The sequence below is a fragment of the Anolis sagrei genome, chromosome 4 (assembly GCF_037176765.1).
Source record: "Anolis sagrei isolate rAnoSag1 chromosome 4, rAnoSag1.mat, whole genome shotgun sequence".
In the NCBI taxonomy this organism is placed as follows: domain Eukaryota; kingdom Metazoa; phylum Chordata; class Lepidosauria; order Squamata; family Dactyloidae; genus Anolis; species Anolis sagrei.
The window spans coordinates 86,235,437-86,258,236 of record NC_090024.1 but is presented as its reverse complement, the minus strand read 5'-3'; the positions used below and the strand labels follow the sequence as shown (position 1 = coordinate 86,258,236).

General features: G+C 38.7%; 1 protein-coding gene across 3 annotated transcripts in view; it reads left to right on the top strand.

Moving 5' to 3' along the window:
* Positions 1–22,800, top strand: part of FARS2 (phenylalanyl-tRNA synthetase 2, mitochondrial) — a 290,051-nt gene that overhangs the window by 14,448 nt on the left and 252,803 nt on the right. Inside the window, exon 2 of one of the 3 annotated variants that reach the window (XM_060774770.2) lies at positions 9,780–9,867. The exons of the other annotated variants lie outside the window; for them this stretch is intronic. The gene's annotated coding sequence lies outside the window, so the exon portion shown is untranslated. The remainder of the gene's footprint in view (positions 1–9,779; positions 9,868–22,800) is intronic. 3 annotated transcript variants of the gene reach the window in all.

Below are 22,800 nucleotides of genomic sequence, written 5' to 3'. Positions count from 1 at the left end.
TTATCCAAAGTCGGTACTCTAGATTAGCATTGCCATGGTACATATTTCCAGCTTCCAAGCTGGCTTAGAGGCTGGTGGATGTCCACACTGCATACCTCTGAGCCAGCCTGGTGGTTGAATGCTCTTTGGATGGCCCAGTGTGCCAGAACCATTGGTGCCACTGGACAGACACCCTTCACTTGCCTCCATGAATCTGGCCCTTGAGAGAAATGAAATCTCTCCCTCCTTTCCTCCTTCCCTTTTCCAATTGCCTTATCACTCCAGCTATCATCCCTATAGAATCCCTACAGGAATCAAGTAACACAGCAATTTTCACACCCAGTGGTCACTGCAAAAGCCAAATCATTAGGGGAAAATAAATTGCCACCCCCTGTCTCCAGGCTCTGGCAGCTTGAAAGGGAAAACGAGGTGGTGATGTGAACATATGTGGCTGCTTCTGAATAGGAAGTAGCACAAGTCTTTAAATTGGCCCAAAACGAATGGGACTTTTGTTAATGTGGGACAAGGCCACATTGAGTGGCCTCCACCCACATTATGGCAAATGGACCCCACACATTGTATGGATGCCACAGAGCCCGTTCACCTCTGGATTGCCTTATATGACCCATGCATACGTGCTCCAAGTCTTAGAGGAACACCAAGAATAAATAAAAGGATGGATGGATCTGGCTCCATTCAACTGTAGCTGAACTCCATGATTATCCAGAGTAGATCTTCCAACTTTGTTGGCAATAGCAGCAACATATGCTGATGCTTCTGCCTGGCTGATTCATTTAATTTGTTTTAAAGGGATGGTGAAGGAAGAGAAATGCCATGTGTCTTCCTTCTTGCTCTGCTCCATTGCATCTGTTTCCAGCTAGTTGGTGAGACTTTTTATCTGCCAAATGTGTTGAACTATAGCTCCAACAACTTAGGAAATGCTGGGATGAGCTTCTGAGATATCTCAAATTTCCCTTAACTTACAGCCCCTTGTCACTGATATTGTTAGTTGTTATTGTTTCTCCATAGTAAATGTATTCCAAAATGTTCTGTTCTTGCGTGAAGTTTATTGCAAGCTGTTAATTTGCTAGTTGTAACTTCTAGCCTGTTTGTTTTGTATTCTGTCTCCCTCCCCACGCTGCATAAATATTGTGTTACATAATATTTGATAATGCAAAATGGATTTCTACAAAAATCTTTCTTCACACTAAAAAATAAACCTTGAATGGCTTGAAGGGGAAATGGAAAGCAGAAAGAAGGGAAAAATCTAACGTGGTGTAGATATTACATTTTAAAAGACATGTTTGTTTGGAATATTATACCTAACACTGACATGTCAAAATCTCCGCAAAATAACAAATGACTGAAACTAGCAATATTTGTTAGTCAATAAATCATCTTTTTATAATAACAAAAAAGAAGTATTTCAGTTTCCTTCTCATTAATTTCTCTGTAGGTGGTGCTTTGACATAACTGTATTGGAAACAGAACTAATACACCAATGATGCCTTGTTTTGTTTTAAGTTTTTCACAGAACTCTGGTTGCCTTGCTCTCTGCCCTTGTCACCAGGCTTATATTTCTGAAAGACAAAGATCTAACCTCTTATACTTTTACCTAAAGACAGGTGGGTGAGCTATTTAGTTTTGTCTTTAGGAATAATTCTGTGTAGGACAGAACCTGGAAAAATATTTTTAGGATTACAACTTTCAGAACCCACTTTCCAGCATGGCTACAGATGTGCTGTCAAGGAGCTTCTAATCTGAAAAAGTAATATTTCCAGTGTGTGATAGGGTCATTTCTAAAAAGATGCTTTATGTGCTGCAATACCTCAATATATGTGAAAAGTCTAATGGGTGTTCATTTTATTGGATGTAAGGAGATGAGAAGGAGGGATGAACAGTTAAATATAAGGCTATTCTTGACATTTCATAGTTTTCATTAGTGAGGCTAGATGGTTTCCAAAATTGCCTTAAGATTCCCAGCAGAGAATGTAAAGAGCATTTCATCATAGTTATACTGTAAAAGTTGTATAAAAAGAACCTTGCTGAAACAAACCATAGAATCCAGTTTGTCTAGGACTTTGATTCCTATAGTGACCAATTAGTTACTTCTGGGAAGCCTGTTAACAAAGCACACAAGCAAAAGTTTTCAACTGTCCCCATTTCAGGTTCAACCAAAAAGTCTTTGCTTTTTGCTTGAGGTAAATGACACGGTGGTGCACCTTCCCATTTCATGTACAGCTGCTAACTGGGTTGACAATTGGAACTTACTTCAACATTGCTGACAGAATAGAGGTCTGTCATGGCTTTTTTTCAGAAGTTCAGGAAAGGCTGTGTGATGCATACAGATCTATCTTCCAAAGAAAGGATGGTCAGGAGCCCCAGAGGGAAACTGTTGCTTCTGTTCACCCAAGCTTTTGCCCCACGATGTTGTAGCCTGGTCAGATTCTGAGTGCTCAGAAGAGGATGAAAGGGATGCTTGGATAGATTCAGAGGGCCCAGCGGAGAATAGAAGTGGCCTAAAGTGAGTTGCTTTGGAATCTCCTGAGATTTCCTACGAGACTGGAGAAAGCAATATCAGTTCTCATGATAACTTGTCAGAAGTGCAAACTGAAAGCAATGTGGGAGACAAATGTTTGTCTAGGTCAAGACACTTTGAATTCTGGAGACAGGGCATGCAACAAAGACAGACTCACTTTTTCCAGAGAATTCGAAATAAGGAAAGCAAAAGCAGGTGTGTGAGAAATGATGTTATGGGAGGGATTGGGGCCTTTTAAAGTGGTTCCTGCTGTATATATCCTTTTTGAGAGCAACATTGTATTCAGGTGAACAGCTCTCAGTTTTTGGTTCTATGTTCTTGGCATTCAAGTTTTTAAGTTTGTTCTTGCTCCTAGTTCATGTGTGGCATAAGCTGCCTGCCTTGGATTCATGGTATCTTGTTTATGGATATATTTGTAGATTGACTCTGGATATTGTCTTTGAAAGGATTTTGGACTCTTGGCTATCTTGGAAATAACCTTTTGAACTTTGATTCTCTTTTTTTTTTACTTTGCTTATTTTTATATATACTCTTCTTTAAACTTCTATTTATTGGATTACCTGGACAGAGTGTGGTTTGTGGTGAAAAGGGGTTTCAGAACTCTAGTGTAACACATGACATAGTTGCCCTTTGCTTCTAATTGTAGAGATAGCCCCTTGTCCTACAAAGATTCAGTATCCTCTAGTAATATTGTTTCACACTTAAGGCTTTATTTGTTTTCATAATTAGATACTAAGTTTTTCATGATGTTAAAAAAACACTTTAAGGTGGTCAGTCACATTTTTAAGATACATCATCATAGAGACTGATTTGTATCAAGAATGTTCACTTGCTGTGGACTAGGGATTCCTTGACTAGTTCAGAGTAAAACCAGCCAAATGAAGCATGTTATTTTTTAACATCCGGTGAAAATCACACTAGGGGACCTAGAAAATGCCCTGAAAGAGTATTTTCTCCCAGACATGGGCAAGTAGTGATCCCGCAAATATGGAGGTGATGCTGTACAGTGGTATGGGAAAAGTTTATATAAAAACCTTGTGATCAAGAAATAGGTTGTTTTGAGTCGCAACCTTTCTATTTCTGGTCTGTAGTTGTTCTACAATGCTCCAGCACTGCTTGTTTTACCAGATCACTTCTGAAAGGATCGATTTTTGTCTTTACAGGCATATATGGACAAAATCTTAACTAGGACCATATCTATATTATCATCTCCAAAAAATTGAAAAATAAATACATCCTTTTAAAATTTTCTGATTTTGGGCTTATATTCTTCAGAAGTTTGGCAGGCTTGATGCTTTCAGAAGGGACAGCTCTTCCAAAAGTTTGTATACCACTCTGCCAAGAAATGTAAAAGCTATTGGAAATTAGCTCATAACACAGAAACTGCTCTATCTCTTGTCTGATTCATGTTAGATATGATCCCTTCATAAATTCCTATTACAGCAGAAAATGAAATTTTATTTTGGTTAGAAGGAAAATGATAGATATTTCTGGATTTCTAATGAAAGTCAGTAGGAAGTGCAAAGATCTAGAGTTTAGGATTTGGACATGAATCCAATCAATCTCCATTCTAAGACTAAACTAAAGTTTGAAATGAATCTTGTGATCAATGTATGCTTTCACCCTGTCTCTTTCACACACATATATAATTAAAACATTTTAAAAAGAAAAAAGTGTTTTAAAGAAAGTAGAATTAAGATAAGTATAGAGTAGAAACATAAAAGGTGCTAAGAAAAACAAAGAGAGAATAGAAGAAAGGAACAAAAAGAAAGGTTGTTGGCTTCCAATCTATCTTCATTCAACAACAAAAATAATATAGGCATCACCCTCCAGGTTTCTTAGTGTTGACACTTTTCTCAAGCGAAAACACTTTCCAAATTAGTTTTCAAAACTTAAAATTGGTTAATCCCTTTCTTCTTCATGCAAAAAGTCAATAAAGGTTTCTGATCTTTCAAAAAAAAATTTCCAGTGTGTGCTTGACTCTCCAGTGTATTTGTGGGTTGGAATATTTCTCAAGTTAGCCAGCTTACATGTTCAGTTTCCAAACCTTGTGAAGTACTGAAAAACACAAAAAGGAGAAATGACTGTCAAAACAACTAGGCTAGAAGAGGAATGAAGCTTGTGATAGAACAACTCTGTAGGCTGGAGTTAAACTAACAAGAAATAAGTGTTATATTTCTGGTGTGAACAAATACTGGTAGTTGGAAACTCCACTCCTCTCTTGCAGTCATATGGAAGAGAATGGAAGCTTGTGCTTCCAGCGTGGGCTTGCTTCTTCTTCAAACTCACATTTCTTACCACAAGTTAGAAAAATATGATTTGTTTAAACTACAGTTAGTTTAAACTTTATTAGAAAACAGCTTGGTCCTAATGTGGCCTAGGAATGGATATATTGATCTGGTTTTGATAAGAGGTCCATTTCACACATCCTTAGGCCCCTTCTATATTGCCCTATATCCCAAGATCTGATCCCAGATTATCTGATTTAAACTGGATTATATGAATCTCTACTACCAGATAATCTGGGATAAGAAGGTAATCTGGGATCATATCCTGGGATATAGGGCAGTATAGACAGTCTAGGCTATTTGGCTGACTGCATCGCATTGAACAAACCTGCCTGGGCCTTGAGATCTTCAGAAGAGGCCTTTCTCTCGGTCCCACCTCCAGCTCAAGCTTGGTTGGTGGGAACGAGAGAGGGGGTCTTCTTTCTCTGTGGTTGTCCCTCAACTCTGGAACTCCCTACTTCCCAGGGAAGCCAGAATGACCCCGTCCCAGTTGTCCTTCTGCAGCAGGCTGAAACCTTTCTATTCAGCCAGGATTTTTAAAGAAGATGATTTTTAAGAGCAAGTTAGGGGGTGCTAAGATTTTTAGCTTTGAATATGTTTTAACGGATTTTAACTGAATTTTAGTACTGTCATGTTTAATTCTTTTTAAATGTTTGCATATTTATGTATTTTAAATTATGTGGTCATACTTTTAATTGTAAGATGCTTGAGTCTCCTTCAGGATATATAAAGTGGAGTATAAATGGCACCAAAAAATAGGAGCGGTGTGGCAGGGCTTTAGTTTTAAGTCTGTTCTGTCCTTGTTCTGCTTCAATCTGTTACTAGGTGTTACTTTGAAAAAAGCAAAATTCTGAACTCATCCCAGTAGCAAAAGATGATTAAACCGAGACTGTCAAACTTGAGCCATATCATGAGAAGTGATGACTCACTGGAGAACATGTTTGTTTGTTTATTTATTTACTATATTTGTATACTGCCCTTCTCAGCCCCTAGGCGACTCAGGGCGGTTTACAATGGCAACGATTCGATGCCCAAAAACACCACAAAACATTTAAAAACATTAACACATAATAAAAAACCATAACAAGAATACTAGAAGCATACATCATTTGAGTCTCCTAATAAAAACATTGTCCCATCTCATCGTCCAGTCGTTCCAATTCCTATGTCTTTTACCTTGCATATTCAAACACGTGCTCAAACAACCAAGTCTTGACTCTCTTCCAAAATGTTAAGAGGGAGGGGGCTGATCTAATTTCCCCAGGAAGGGCATTCCATAGCCAAGGGGCCACCACTGAGAAGGACCTGTCTCTCATCCCCACCAAACGTGTTTGTGACTCAGGCGGGATCGAGAGTGGGGCCTTCCCGGACAATTTTAAAGTCCTAGTAGGTTCATAAGGGCAGATGCGTTCAAACAGGTAAATTGGGCCACAACTGTTTATGTTAATGCTTAGTAAAGTGGAGGACAGCAGGAAAAGAGGACAAGCGCTTTCCAGATGGGGAGATTCAATCAGAGAAACCATGTCCCTTAGGCCCCTTCTACACTGTCAGATAATCCAGATTGTCAAAGTGGATAATCAAGATTATCGGTTTTGAACTGGATTATATGAGTCTATACTGCCATACAATTCCATTCAAAGCAGATAATCTGGATTTTATATGGCAGTGTAGAAGGGGCCGTAATCTCCAGTTTGAGGAGGTCTATTGAAGATAGGGTGACTGGGAAATCTCTTGTTCATAGGGTTGCCATAAATTGAAGTCAATTTGAAGGCAGCGAATAACAAAATTAAAACCAATTAAATTGGAAATCTACTAAAGAAAAGTGTCAAATTTATTAAATTTCTTTTTGAACTAAAATTATTGACTTTTGCTTGTATTTCAACACAAACATTTTTCCAAAATAAAATTATTTATTCGGTTATTTTTTCATAAAAGGTGCCAGGAATCAATACATTTTCACATTACTAGTTTGTTCTTTATCCAAAGGAACTTTTACAAACAGCTTTCATGCTTTTTGTTAACATTTCAGGGATGTATAATTGCAAGCGTTATGTCACAAGACCTGAGCGATATATCCCCAAGAGTTGATCCAATGGGATGCACAATGTTAAGGATAATGAATGAACAAATTGTTTATTGTACCAGCCATAGGCCATGACATCACATAATATACAACCTTTAAAAGTACAATAAGCACTTTCCAGTATAAATATTGAAACATATTCTATATACTGGCTCTTTAAAATTATAGTAGCACTGACATGATAACAATAACAAATAATCTGATTTGTATCATCCCAAACTATCTACATTTCCATTTCTGTCCTCTGCTGTGGACTTTACTAATTTAGCTTAGATTTTTTGTGTTGCGACTCCAAATGTGGCAACGTTTAATGTTATATTTTTGGAATAATCTGCTAACAAGTCACGGATAATTGTTTCTCGGACTTTTAGCTAAGATCAAGTGTAGTATCAATGTTAAGGAGCTTTTGAGCTTTGGAATCTGAGTAACCAATCCTCCTCACTGCATTTCTGAAAGCAACAAAGAATCCATATTACTGTAAATAGGCTTTGCTTATGTCTGTAAAAACTGAAGTTGTAGAAATGACTAAAATGTCTGAGATGTTGAAACAGGTAATTTAATTAGATTTTTGAAAAGCCTATCAGTGATTAATTGAATTGACCCTTCCTCACTCACTGTCCGATTTCCGTCTCTGTGTGTCTGTTTCTTCATTTTTATTTGATTTATTAGAAGTTACATTTCTAGAAATTACGTTTTTATTTGATGTATTACAAATGGTTCTGGCCCTGCTTATCTGTCCAAATGTATCTCTCCTTATGAACCATCTAGGAATTTAAGATCTTCTGGGGAGGCCCTGCTCTCAGTCGCGCCTTTTTCACAGGTTCGGTTGGCAGAGACAAGAGATAGGACCTTCTCATGGTGGCCCCTCGGCTGTGGAACGCCCTCTCTAGGGACATTAGATCGGCCCCCACCCTCTTAATATTTCGTAAAAAAAGTCAAAACCCGGTTTTGCGAGCAGGCTTTTTCAAATGCAGTGTAGCAGATAACTTCTTGACCTCAGAACGACTGGACAATTGTGATCGGATAAAGATTTTGGTATTGAGATGCGGAGGATTTATGCTTTTATTGATTTTACTGTTTATGGAATTTTATGTATTTTATATGCTTTTAACTGTTTTTATATTATTGTGGCATCGAATTGTGCTGTTTTGTAAACTGCCCTGAGTCGCCCTCGGGCTGAGAAGGGCAGTATAGAAATATAGTAAGTAAGTAAGTAAATAAATAAATAAATAAATAGAATGTTATCAACTGTGTCTTGGGAGAGAGCTCTTCAGGGCATATTAGATTAAAATGAAAAATAACAATCCAAGAGCCCAAAGTTATCTTTTACACATTTATGAAATTATACAGAATTATCATACTGGGGGAGCCCCCGGTGGTGCAATGGGTTAAAGCCTTGTGCCGGCAGGATTGCTGACCAACAGGCCAGCGGTTTGAATCCGGGGAGAGTGAGATGAGCTCCCTCGGTCAGCTCCAGCTCCCCAGTTGGGGACATGAGAGAATTCACCCACAAGGATGGGCAGCATCCTTGCAGACAGCCCCTGGGCAACTTCCTTGCAGACACCCAATTCTCTCACACCAGAAGCAACTTGCAGTTTCTCAAACCGCTACTGACCTGAGAAAAAAATAATAATACTGGGAATATTTTCTCCTCATAGCTATACAGAAGGCAGAGATATAACAGAATCTCTTTTCCCACAAGTCCTTCTCCTGTCTTCTACTTGTTCTGTTCAGTTCATAAGAGGTTCATAGTCAGTCTATTGTTGTTTTCAAAATAGTGGTAGTGGGGGAAATAAACAACATCTTTATCCATCTATTCCCCTTCCTTCAACATCCATCACTGGAGATGCAGCAAATTGCATTAGGAGCCCACATGGGGCCAGCACTGCTATGCTGCTAAGAGAAATCTGAGAATTTCCTTCTGTCTGGAAAAGCCCTGTGTGGTTTTCTGTTCTTCTGTGGCAGGTCTCTCTCTCTGTTTCCTATTCACAGCATTCATTGGATCTTAGCTATCTTATCTTTGTTTTCAATTTCCAAATCTATCATCAATAAGCTAAGAACAAGGCTTAAGATTTTGATTCTGAAGCATGCCACAATGTGCATTTCCATTAATGTTTACATAATAAAAGGCAAGAAGCCGGTCTTAAAGCGTGCCTCTTCCTCTTGTTATTATCCTTGAAAGGAATCCAAAGTGTATTGTTTAAAACAGCTACATGTATTTCATTTTTTGAAAGAATGGTTCTAGGAGGGTTTATTTTAAGATGTCATTTTTACTCAGTGATTTTAGAGTTTACACCACACTTATTTTGCCTTCCCTCCATCCAGAGAAAATGGTTATAAAACCAAGACATGTTATTTTAAGTAAAGGATGGACATTCTACATGGCGTGAGGATTTGAATTCCCATTGCAAATTCTGGTAGTGAATTGCCCAATTCTCAACATGTGGACGTATTTATCAGCTGAAAGAACATTGTTCTGTTATATCTCTGCCCTCTGAATAGCTAAGAGCAGAAAATATTCCCAGTATGATTTTTTTTCCTCAGGTCAGGAGCGGCTTGAGAAACTGCAAGTTGCTTCTGGTGTGAGAGAATTGGGTGTCTGCAAGGACGTTGCCCAGGGGACGCTTTGATGTTTGATGTTTTACCATGTTTGTGGGAGGCTTCTCTCATGTCCCCACATGGAGAGCTGGAGCTGACAGAGGGAGCTCACCATGCTCTCCCCAGATTCAAACGGCTGGCCTGTTGGTCAGCAATCCTGCCAGCACAAGGCTTTAACCTATGGCACCACCAGGGGCTTCCCCAGTGTGATAATTCTGTATAATTTCATAAGTGTGTAAATAACAATAATAATAATAATACACTTTATTTATATTCCTCCCTTCTCCCCTAGGAGACTCAGAGCAGATTAAAGCATTTACATACATAGACAAACGTTCAGTTCCTTTACAATCGCATGAGACACACAAACACAACCAAAGGTAAGGCTTCTCCTTTCATTTCTGTCTTTTGGAGGTGGTGGTCATTTCTGCCTCTGGGTGATGCTTTTCTCCATATTCAAACCAAGGAGCCTGTGTTATCACCTCCTGGTCATGAGGCTGGCAAGATTGATTGGAGCATCTCTTTTCCTTTTCCCATCAAAGTGGTATCTATCTACTCTCATTTGCATGTTTTCGAACTGCTAGGTTGGCAGGAACTAGGGCTGACAGATGGGAGCTCACCCCGTCTTGTGGATTCGAACTGCCAACCTTCAGGTCAGCAGTTTAGCAGCACAAGAGTTTAACCCATTGCACCGCCACCGCCCAATGGCTATTATAATTATAATAACAATGCTCTCCTGTGCTGGCTGCACATTATAATACCCCCAACAAAGATTGAATGTGTCAACTGGGCTTTCCCAGTTTGAAACTCTCTGGATTTTGGGCCTCAACTCACACCAGCCTCTCTTAGCAAGGTCAGTGTAAAGGGATAATGGGATATGCAGTCCAAAACATATTAAGAAGGCTACAAAAATGGCATAATTCTTGAATTTAAAGATGTTCAGAATTCAATCTCTGTCTTTTATTTTTAAAGGAGGGAAAGGGTTAGCTACCTACTTTTATTTCTAGTTAGAGTTGCAAGGTCATAATCCAGGGGCCATGTGCATCTTCGAAAGGCAAAGCGGTGAAAGAAATGACTACAGCCTCAGAGGCATTTCCACTGTACTTTGTTAAAGGGTTGGCAGTGTTGTGATGGAAGCTTTCCAGAAGCATGGCAAAGCTGTGTGATACAATCTCAGGATAGTTATCAATGTATTAGTTATGACAAGTGCCTAAGGGATAGGAAATAATATGAATCATTATGCCCACCAACAATGGTGAACAAATAATAATCTTGTATTTAGAGGTGCTTAACAAAAACCTATACAGGCCATGTACAAGTCCTTTGCCAGAAGACCATAAGCTTTGAAGCCTTGTGATCCCCACTATTTGCAGTGTTTGGTAACACTATAGATCCTTTCAGATGACACAGACAGAATGTAAGAACTGTTTGTGCTCATATTGTGTTTATTTTGGAAGATAACGGTCTGCTTCAGAAGTAACATATGTTATGTGCTATATGGCAGTTGTTATGGCAACTTTAAAAAAAGCATAACTAGCAAAAGCTTTTGAAATAAATGGCTGCCAACATTAACATGTACAGGTGAAGATATGAAAGAAATCTGATTCTCCTTTCTCCCTCACTCTGTAAATTATCTGTGATATTCAGCAACTTTGGTTTACTCTGATAAGGAGACAGAGGGCAGTTCCAGAGAGGGAAGAAGTCCGCACCGACCCGGGTTTAAAAAACCTGGGTCAGGGCAGTCTTCTGTCCTCACACTGGCCTGAAACCCTGAAACCCACATTATCCAGATGCACTCCCAGAACTTTCCAGGAGAACACTTAGACACCCTAACCCCCTCCATAAGTTACTGTCTTTTTTAAAAGGGATTTTGGAGAGGGGTTTGGTGCCCTTACCATTTTTTGGGGCTGATTTAGCCCAGAAAAACTCGAGACTTCTGTCTGATGTCCAAGACTTCTGAGTGGGCAGTCCAGACAGCGGGTATAGTAGGTTTGACCCGCATCTTCCAAGAAGGCGTAGGACAAATCCACTAACAAATTATCTTGGCGCAAAACAGGGTTTTCCTGCTTTGCGCTGAAAGCACTTGTGATTTTGTGAATATCCAGGAAGGTTTGCGTTTTGTGCCCTGTCTGGGTATGCCCACACTTACAAAGGAAAGGGACAGGGACAACCTGAGTCTCAGGGAACATTGCTTTTCTTTTGCTAATGGGGTTGAAATGTTATTACCTGTCCTTTATTGCTTTCTGTCTCTCGTCCCTAGATCAGGGCTTCTTAAACTGTGGGTCCCAACCCGAAATGGGATGCCCTTAGTTGAATGTTGAGGTCCCAGAAAAGTTTCTGAATGTCACCCAGTGGCCCTTTTGGACATTTACCAAATCTATTGTGCAGTGTTTACAGTATTTACTCCATAAGATTCTTTAGCAGCAGCCAGGTTGCTAACAAGAGCGGCGCTCAGGGAGCACACAACTCCTCTGTTGCGCCAGCTCCATTGGCTGCCTATTTGCTTCTGGGCACAATTCAAAGTGCTTTAGCCTATAAAGCCCTACATGGTTTTGGTCCAATTTACCTATCTGAATGTATCTCTCCTTATGAACCATCTAGGACACTAAGATTTTCTGATGAGGTCCTGCTCTCTCTCCCGCCTTCTTCGCAGATGCATCTGGCGGGGATGAGTGACAGGGTCTTCTCAGTGGTGGCCCCTCGACTGTGGAACGCCCTGCCTAGAGATATAAGACCGGCTTCCTCCCTCCTGACTTTTCAAAAAAAGGTGAAAACCTGGCTTTTTGAGCAGGCCTTCCCAAATATGGCATAGCTAAACGTAATTATGGAACTACTTTATAACGCAATCAAATAACAATTTGACATGGAGACGCTCACAATAATTTTTTAAGGCTTTGTATGGTTTTTATATTTTTTGTATCATATGCTATTGTTTTTAACAGAATTTCTTAATTGTTTTTACTTGTAATAATTGTTGAGTCATCGAATTGTTGCCAATTTGTAAACTGCTCCGAGTCACCTCTGGGCTGAGAGGGTCGGTATATAAATATAGTAAATAATAAATAAAATAAATAAATTAGCTGTACTTCATAAAAAGAAAAATCAGCCTGTTTAGCAAGCCCTGCAAATACTGATTTGTTATCAGTAAATGTTTGATTTTTATATCTGTTTTCTATACCTGGTTGTTAGAGTTAATTCTGAAGTAAGTGATGTAAGTGCTGTAAGTATCAATGCAGCAGAGAATGAGCCAAACCACCTGGCCAACATTGTGTAGTTACAGCCAGAGTGGGGCTGGATTGTTGGAGATGTGCGTTTGGAGGAGTCGTAGGAATTTGCTGAAAGGAGTTCTACAAGGCTTGTGTCTCAAAGAGAACATTTGGACTCTGTATGTATATATGTTCTTTTATAAACTCTGCAAAAGACAATGACTGAGTCTGTTCCATGGTAAAAGGCTTCCGCATTTGTGAGTGTCTGCATTAATCTTCATCGCGACACTGGGCTCATGTTAAAAAATTCTCAGGCCAAAAGGGGTCCCAAGTGGAAAAGTTTAAGATGCCCTGTCCTAGATGCCCAAGAATTGGAGTAGCCTTTGCCTGCCTTGAGATCTCTCTATAATACCTGCACTATGTAACTACATCTGATACAAAGTTGTAGATGTAAATATAAGCCTGTGACTCGAGATAATCGCCTTTATTATTCTGTATGATTTTAAAGATCTTTTATCTGTTGAAGAGGCCAGAGGAGCTTCAAAGGCTTGCATGATGCACATTTAGATGCCAATAAAGGTATCTGTTCCTTTTTTGTGGATTTTTGATTTTGTTATACAGGAAAGGTATCCTTTAAGAATGCGGATAGGAGCTCATTATGCAAAATATAAGAAGGAAGACTGAAAGTGAAATTGAGATTTAGGTATCACTCAGATCTTCTATAGCAGGCCTGTCAGTATGTTTCTTTTTAAACTGAACTTAATGTGTTAAAAACAGATACATCTGGCAAAACAATTGACTACATGGTGGCAAAAATGGTGGAGGAAGGTGACGCCCTAAACATGTTCTTTGAAGGTCATCTTCAAGGTAACGCATAATTTTTGGCTTATTTTGGGGAAACCAATCAGGAGATAATCTGAATTACACCAAGATGTAGACGAGGAGCTGTACAGCCAAGTCTATTTAGTTTCACTTTCACAGGTTGAGTGCTGTAAGGGCATGAGCAAGATAAACAATATTGTTGTTTCTCCCTAATAACTTTTTTGGCCTATTGTAACATTTTAATCATTTGATATGGCTATTTCAAATTTTAGCCCAAGCTATTTCCTTTAAATTGATGTATGGAGTGATTGGAGTCCCCGGTGGCGCAGTGGGTTAAACCACTGAGCTGCTGAACTTGTTTACCGAAAGGTTGCAGGTTTGAATTTAGTGGGCGGTGTGAGCTCCCACTGTTAGCCCCAGCTTCTGCCAACCTAGCAGTTTGAAAATGTGCAAATGTGAGTAGATCAATAGGTGCTGTTCCAGCTGGAAGGTAACAGTGCTCCATGCAGTCATGCCTGCCACATCACCTTGGAGATATCTATGGACAACGTCAGCTCTTCAGCTTAGAAATGGAGATGAGCACCAACCCCCAGAGTTGGACACGACTGGATAGATAGATAGATACGTTTTATTGATTGGCCTATTGCCCGTATCAAAACATTTAACACATAACACATTTAACACATAGTCATACAACATACAACCCTCGATATAAGAGAGGTTAAAATAAAAGAGGTTAAAATAAACAAACTGTTAGCAGATCCCGTTCAGGTCAAATATCTGTGTCACCTCCACAGTTTACCCCAATTGATTCTAAGTGTATCAAGGGAAAACCTTTACCTCTACCTATGGAATGATTAATTCAGATTACTATGTAGAATCCCTTGTGATAGGGACCTCCCACAGTATAGCTTATTTTTTTTCTCTGCATGCCACTTTCAAAAACTGAACAACTGTCTATAACAAGACAAAGAAGAGTGGACTCTGCAACTCTCCACAAGGACTTTGAAAGGCATTTTGAATGTTATATATTACTGCATGGCTTAGATAGATATTATGCTGGAAAGGCAAAGAGCTTCAAAATACAGCTGAGAAGTCTATCTCTTTTAAGTGTTATAAGATTTTGAAATGAAAAGCATACTTAATTATGGCAGCACATGGTGTTGGATTGGTATACTGTTTTAGCCAATTAAAACCACATTGCAATCCTATCAGTTGACCAGTATGTGGAGATGTTGGCTTGAATTACCTATAGGCAGAATGGGATATGCATGCAACTAAAAGTATCCACATTTTATTTTTATTTTATTTTATTTACCACACTTTTATCCCGCTCTTTTCAGCCCGAAGGCGACTCAGGGAGGTGTACAGACTGGCAACAATTAATCCTAAACACACATAAATACATTGTTTAAAACAGGTTAAATCACATAATAAAATTCATATAAAAACAATAAAACTATAAAAAATCAATGACTTCTGGGTTTAAATCCATGTCCATTTACATCATTAAACCGTTCCATATTAGTTTACAGTACTGATTTTATCTGTTTACAATGAGGTTCCAAAAGATTGCTTAAGAGCCCAGCTTTTACTCTTTTCCTAAAGGTCAGGAGGGAGGGGGCCGATCTTATATCCCCAGGAAGGGAGTTCCACAGCTGAGGGGCTACCACTGAGAAGGCCCTGTCCCTGCCTGTGAGGCAGGCAGGATCGAGAGCAGGGCCTCCCCAGATGATCTTAAATTCCTGGAAGGTTCGTAAGGGGAGACATGTTCGGATAGGTGAGTTGGGCCGGAACCGTTGCATGTATTCATTGTGATTAATACATGCATCTGTATGTATGGAGTCCTAGCTGTTGACCAGTCATTACATCTGTATCAAAACTGTCTCACATACTTTCTTTTGATTGGAGAAGTCAAATCAGTGGAACTCACCTTTCTGGTGATGTTGATAATCTGTATTGACTTTAGATGGGAAGATGTTCAAGGATATATATCTTTAGTACTAAGACCAGTGACAACCCAAATGTGATCTGGAAATGTAAAATGGTAGACTACAGAAAGGAGTTTGTTGATGGATTTTGTACGGATTGTAAGTGATGTCAACTGGACACACTACCTTGATACCTGGCTCCCAATAACACAAATTACACTATTTAAACCTTTTCTGACAATCAGTGTAGTGCAATGGTTTGAGTGTTGGACTACAACTCTGAAGACCAAGGTTCAAATCCCTGCTCAGTCACAAATCTACTGTGTGATGTTGGACAGGCCACATTCTCAGCTTTATCAAAGGTTATTTTAACAAATCATAGCAAGAAACCCCATTGAAAGGTTCACACTTTGTTGTTGTTGTTGTTGTTGTTGTGTGTCTTCAAGTTGTTTCTGATTTTTGTGCTGCTTAGAGGCACTTACCAAAACGTTTTCTTGACAAGATTTGTTTGAAAAGTTATGCTATTGCTTTCCTCTGAGGCAGAGAGAAAATGTGACTTGACCATGGTCACCCAGTGGGTTTTATTACTGAGCAGGTATTTGAATCCTGGGTTCTAGAATTGCAGTCCAACACTCAAACCACTATAGCACATAGGCTCTCAGAGTCACCCTAGGATTGCCATCAGTAGGAAATGACTTTAAGGCACTTACTTGTGTAAAAATATTCAAAAACACATAGCTAGAGGTCCATTGACAGTTTCCTTGTAGAAATACTGTGGTGGAATCAAACCTACAGAAAGGAAAAATAAAATCTGTAAGATTAATGATGGAATTATTGGTCAAGGAAGGATTGGAATAGCCAAGGAAGGAATACGTTCTGCCTGGAGGGCGATGGAGGCAGTGCTTCCTTCACATGTTATGAAAGTCTCTATGTAGAATGGAGTTGTAATGGAGATAATGTGAAATGGGACAAATCACTGAGCAACCGATAAGATTTGATATTTTCAGATTCACATATACAGAAATGTTAGATCCTGATAATACTGACTTCTGGTCTCCTTGAGCACAAAAGCTATGGCAACAGATGATGTGACCAATGAATTGCTCATGGTTAATGAGCAAAGGATACAAATAGTCTGTCATAATGTGAAGCTAATTAATCTGAACAGTTCTCCCATATCATGGCTCGCTGCAAAAATATAACTTGAAAACTTGTCTTCGTTGAATAAATCAAATGCTACCATGCAGCAGAGGATAAAGAAAATGATGAAGGCTGATGATAAGTTAATGCCGAGACTGCTTAATGGTACAGGCAGTGGTCATGTTTGATGTCCTAACACAAGTTATTGCTTGTGCTTTTTAAAAGTTGGAAGAGTGATATTGAATGTGAGGTTCTGTATAGGTTCTGTATAGCATCTGGAAACGTGATATGTTTATGTTCTCTTTCAAGACATAGAGAAGCCTCAGAAGTACCATGATGCCTTGAGTAAAGAGTTTAATTTGTTCCATTACTGAGCTCTTAAACCAAATCACTCTTATCTCAAAACAAATTTCCCATTGAAATGCTATTAATCTGTTCTGGCCCCATGAAACCCCACTAATTTTTTTGTTATGTGTTTTTAAATAAGAAAATAAATTATAAATAATCTATATAAATAAAAATGTAATGTTCATTTGTGGGATTATCATAACTCAAAAACCACTGGACGAATTGACACCAAATTTGAACATAATACACTTGTCAGGCCAACGAGTGACCATCACTCAAAAAAGTACTGAAAAACACAGTGGAAGGCACTTAAAAAGCCAAAAATAAAAATAAAAATACATTACAACACATGCGCAAAACCACATATATAGATGCAAACACATATACACATATACACACATATACACACACAAAAACCATATACACAGACTGGGCCACAGCAATGCGTGGCAGGCAATAGCTAGTAAATAATAATGTATAAAATTACACATAATTAAAGAGATTGTAAATAGATAAACTTGCTTGGTTCCATCCAGCTGCAAGGAAACACAATTGAGGCAACAAAAATGTGTGGTGGCTAGTGTAACAGCAAGGCAAAACCTACACATTTACATGGAATAGTAACGACAGAAAAATCAACTTTAAAATGGTAGAAACACAAAGTTGTGGCACTGTGGTGGAAGCACAGAGTTGTGGCAAGGAAGCCACAATTTAGTCCCAAATTAATCTTCTTTCTCTCCACATTTTCAGCTGTGATTAATTTTTTCAAAAATTTCTTTCCTCCCCTTTTTCTTTTTTTGTTCTCTTCTGGCTTCTTAAATGTCTAAAAGTCTTAAATAATTGTATATGTAAGTAGAAAATGTTACGTGTTACACAAGAGGCAGAAACATCATTTTCTTCATACTGTACAGTACTCATTCCAGTCTCCCTTCCTCTCTTGGTCTTTCTCCCTACCAGGAATCTTCCAAAGTGCTCATGTCTAAAAACGTTGCTTGTATGTAAAAACGAAACCAGACTGAGTGCCAGCTCATAACTTGAAAATCCCTTAAGTAGGGATGCTTCTAAATCGAGGTTCCACTGTATTGGGTTTTGGAAAAAATTAGGATATATTCTGCCATGTTACAACACCATGGCACTACAGGTAGAATTAATGCAATTTTCAGTTAATTTAGAACATACTCCATAAAGGTTGTCTTACAATCCAAGCAAGTGTACAATAGTACAAAGCAGGTTCATTAATAGATCTGATGTGAATTTCAAAGGTGATTTCAGCTGTTTTCCCTCTGATAACACCTTGCAAAGGCACTATGAACTGGCAACAGCTGGTTGCATCACTTAACCCATTGAAGATTTTGTGGGTCAAAACACGACAACGTGATGGGTTTGAATAAGTTTATGAGTACACCATAGTACTTTCCAACCCATACAGCACTAATATTTCCGCAGTTGCCCTTCCTGATTTCTGAATCAATTGAAACATGCACAATCTCTCTAATAGCTAGAAATAAAGTAATATCCATTACCTACCACTCACATATAACATCTATAATGAAGAATTTGGCAAGCTTCCATGTGTTTACAGAGTATGACACTATTGTTTCCATTGCCAATTATAAAAGAGTCCAGTTTCAAGGGTTTCTTTTTAAAGGATTTTTGTCAGTTGTATTGATAGTGATGGACGTTGTTGAGATGCTAAGGGATTTGTATGGCCTGAATCCCAATATGTATCATGTTAGGTTGCAAATCTTTACTACAAGCAAGAGGGATCTGTATATGCTATCTCCAAGGAAAGATGCACTCAAGCTCAGAGCTCTATATGCTAAGTGGTATGCAGAGATCTCACTGCACATATCAGTTTTGTGTGGATGCTGATACTCCTCAACTGCCTGGAAAGAGGAGTTTGATGTTTTATCTGCAGTCTAGATAAGATTGTTTGTTGTGTTCCATGACTATCTGGATGTTGTCAGTGATGTCTGGAAATGCCTTGTCTGTGTCCAGTGATCTGTGGAATTTGTGGAGCAATACAAAATGTCTAGTCCTTTTTATATAGTCCTATGTAATTTTGAAAATGTCCTTCAAGACCATTTTTAAGAGTGACTTCCACCTTCCTCCCTTTTCCCTGATGTGCAGTGGGTCTGGCAAAATGGCCCACTTTTAACATGCTAACTTATTTTCTAAATCACCTTCTGGTTTTTGGCTTGCCTATGGATGTCTGTTGAAGCAGGCTCAGCTTGCAGGAACCCATGCCACAGTAAACTGGCTGGTTTTAATGTGTTCCCAAAGTCTTTTCCTGTATTATTCCAGTACTGTAGTAGACTGAGTCAGCAAGCCATAAGACATTAAGGTCTTTGTTTTTTAGCAGCTGGGTGCTGCATAAAGTGGTGGTTGTGTCCAGGTCAACTATGGGCACAGAAATCTGTCTGGATTTCTCACATATTCCCTAAACATCTTTCCCAGATCTTAGTACTTGTAGTGGCAAGCTGAAAATCAATGTGAGTTACAGTCTGCATACAGCAGTGGTTCTCAACCTGTGGGTCCCCTACAACTCCCAGAAATCTCACCTAGTTTACCAGCTGTTAGGATTTCTGGAAGTTGAAGGCCAAAACATCTGAGGACCCACAGGTTGAGAACCACTGGCATACAGAATCATAGAGTTGAAAGAGACTGCAAAGATTATCCAGTCCAATTTTCTGCCATGCACATATCACTCAGTATCATGTGTTTGTGTTTGTTGTCAGCAAAAGCAGCAACTATTGCGATAGAAACAGTACAAGCATTGGAGCTGGTGTCTAAACCAAGCATTTCCAAGCCTTGACTATTCAATTTATTTGTATTTCCTGTCTCCAAAATATGTGAGCCTCTGAAAAAAACTTATGTACTGTGCTTGTATGTATGTTTCGGTTTGATAACTAATTTGTCAGAATGCAGACTTCTTCACAATAGATAACATTGACCTGCAAAATTGGGGGTCATAACAACCTTTTTTAAAAAAGGTATGTCAGTTTTACAGTATTTTGATATTCTAAATTAATTGTATTCAGCTTTCTTTACAAACCAGCTTACAATTATGATGGTAAATTCTGGTTTAGAAGGGAAGTGTAGTTTTTGTAGAACTGTAACAGTGAAGCATAGTTAAGGCTAGTTAGGAAAAAAAGAGAATTCTTGAGAAGTAGCGCAGGCTTATCAGATTCGCCAACTGCGATTTGGAAGGAAGAATTGTTATTCTTGCATCATATGTATCGTGATACTTGAAAAGAACAAAATAAAATCAGGCCCTTCTATTTTGGAATATGTTGGGACTGAGAGCTGAATTACATCCAAAAATGTCACATTGCAAAGCTTTGGCAGGAGCATACCTTTTCAGACTGCAAGTGGAAGGTCATGTTCCTTCATAATAAACTCACAACCAAATAAATCAGGCATCTCCCAGGTCAGGAAGAGCTAGAATTACAAAAAAAAAAAAAAAAGCGGTTCTAGTCCCACCTGAATGAGTTTGTGTGTGTTTCAGTATATAGACATTTATTTAATGTGTACTTGGCAATTCAAACGCTACCCACTTGCTTTTTAAAAAATAATAAAAGTGTGAGAATGGCTTATGTCTATGTTATTTTGAAACATCTATTTTTGCTCTAAATTCCTGGTGTTGTATACTGTTTATATGAATGCATACTGCAAGAGACAATCCATTAGAGGACTTAAGACATATGTTTTTTAAAAACCCTTTAAACATTATTTCAAATGCTAAATGTTGTCAATGATTTCTCTCTTTTTTTGTTAATTGTTATTGTTAAGTGATATGACCATATAGTTCTAAATGGTGGATATTGAGAAGGAGGTTCTGGCTTGCCCTATGCCAGTGCTCTAAACAAATAGATCTATTGAGTAGAAAATACAGAAGGTATTTTCATCTTTATAACCTTACATTGAGGTAGGTTTATGAGAATAAACAGATGGGCATGTCACGTTTTTGGCATTCATTGTTAAGTCTACAACACCTTCCAGGTGGCACTATGAAAACAATAATGGTGGTGGCAATGCTCCCATTTTTCTTTTTGTTCCACTCAGACTGCTTTTTCACCTGTCTGTTATGTTCATTTAAAGCCATCTGCTAGCTTTATTTGCTCCTGGCCTCAGTGACTTCAGCCTACATTAGCATCAACAGTGGTCATTGCTTGGAAGGGAAAACATTTGAATTCTTGGTTCTGGAATCATTGGTGGAGCAATTTCTCCTAAATGTTGCCAAATCAATGGAGATAGACCCGATGAACCCTAAAATAAGCATGATTGCTAATCTTTTAGCAGAATGTTATCCTGAACTGAGGAAAATCCACCATGTTGCACTGTTCCTACTTAAGGTGGAGATGGCATCTACAGATGGTTTCTTGCGAATACTGTCCTGTCCCTGGATTTTAATTTATCTTTAGATCATAATGGAAAAACATCAAAAATTACCTTAGACCTTTGTTAGTGGACATATACAAAATACAGGCAGTCCCTGAGTTACAAACATCCAGCTTACATAGTTAAGAAGAAGGTTGAGACAACAGGAAGTGTGAGAAATCTATCCCTCAGAAGGAAAATTCACTCCTGGAAGAATTATCATGGGGAAAAGTCTGCATAATAGACCGCCATAAGGACTTTTGATATCAGGCTAGTGCTGGGCTATGCTCAGGACTTGGATGAAAAATCATGCCCAGTGTAAACTTGAACTGTTTTATCTATTTAATAACATTGCTGCTGTGTGCCTCCAAGTAATTTCCAATTTATGATGATCCTAAGGCAAAGCTATTGTGATGTTTCTTGACAAGATTTGTTCAGAAAAGATTGATGTTGTGCTTTGAGTGTTGAGTCTAGGAGACCAAGGTTAGAATTCCTGCTCAGTCATGGAAACTCCCTTTGTGACCTTGGGCAAATCACACTTTTTCAGACTTTACGTGTCTGTTATATTCCTTCATCTAATGTAATGAACAAAGATCCTATCATTGGGTTGCTTTTTTTTTTTTTTTTGGCAAAATTTCATCAGAAGGAGCTTGCCATTATCTTATCTGAGGCTGAAAGAGTGTGACTTGCCTAAGGTCACCCTTGCATGATTGAATAGGATTGTAGTGACAACACCCAAACCACTAAACCACTCTAGCTGGCCACATTCTGTCAGTCTTAAAGGAAGTCAGTGGCAAACCTAACTGAATAAATGATGTCAAGAAAATCTAGGAATTGACAACAATGATAACAAGAGAAAGACAACAGGGTCATCATCTTAGTCTTTCGTAGAAAGTTAGTTTCAAAGTCTGGGAGCAGCCATCAAGAAGGTGATATCTTGAGACCCCACTAAATATGTCTCTGGGCATGGCAGGACTGAAGTTCTCGGGACTGACTAGCGTTGTATAGGATAACATGGTTCTTGAGGAATTGACAAGTGTTTTGTCCATTTTATCAGCAAATTCCTTCTTTTTTACATAAGAGACTTGCAGTGAACCCTCTCTCTTCCCCTCTGTGATAGAAACCCATTCCTCCAGGCATAAGTGCTTTAAGTTAATTGAAAATCACAGAGGCCATTTTATCTTTGTACAATAAATGTTAATAGCAAAGTTTCTCCATGTAATGTGTGTGTAAGTAGCTGTACATGTATTCTATAGCGTCATGGGTTATTTCCATGGAAGATTTGTGCCCTCTGAAAATTTTAAAAAGTGCCAGGGTTTCAGGGTTTGGTTTTCCAACGTGAGACTAAAAGGTGGAATAAACTTCTGTGTTACTTAGCGTTAAATTATTCCTCATTTCTCAAAAGGCTGTGCACATTTTCTTTAAAGCATGTCTCTGAGTGTAGTGAATTGAGTATACTAGGGTGGGATTTTAGATAAACTAAAAT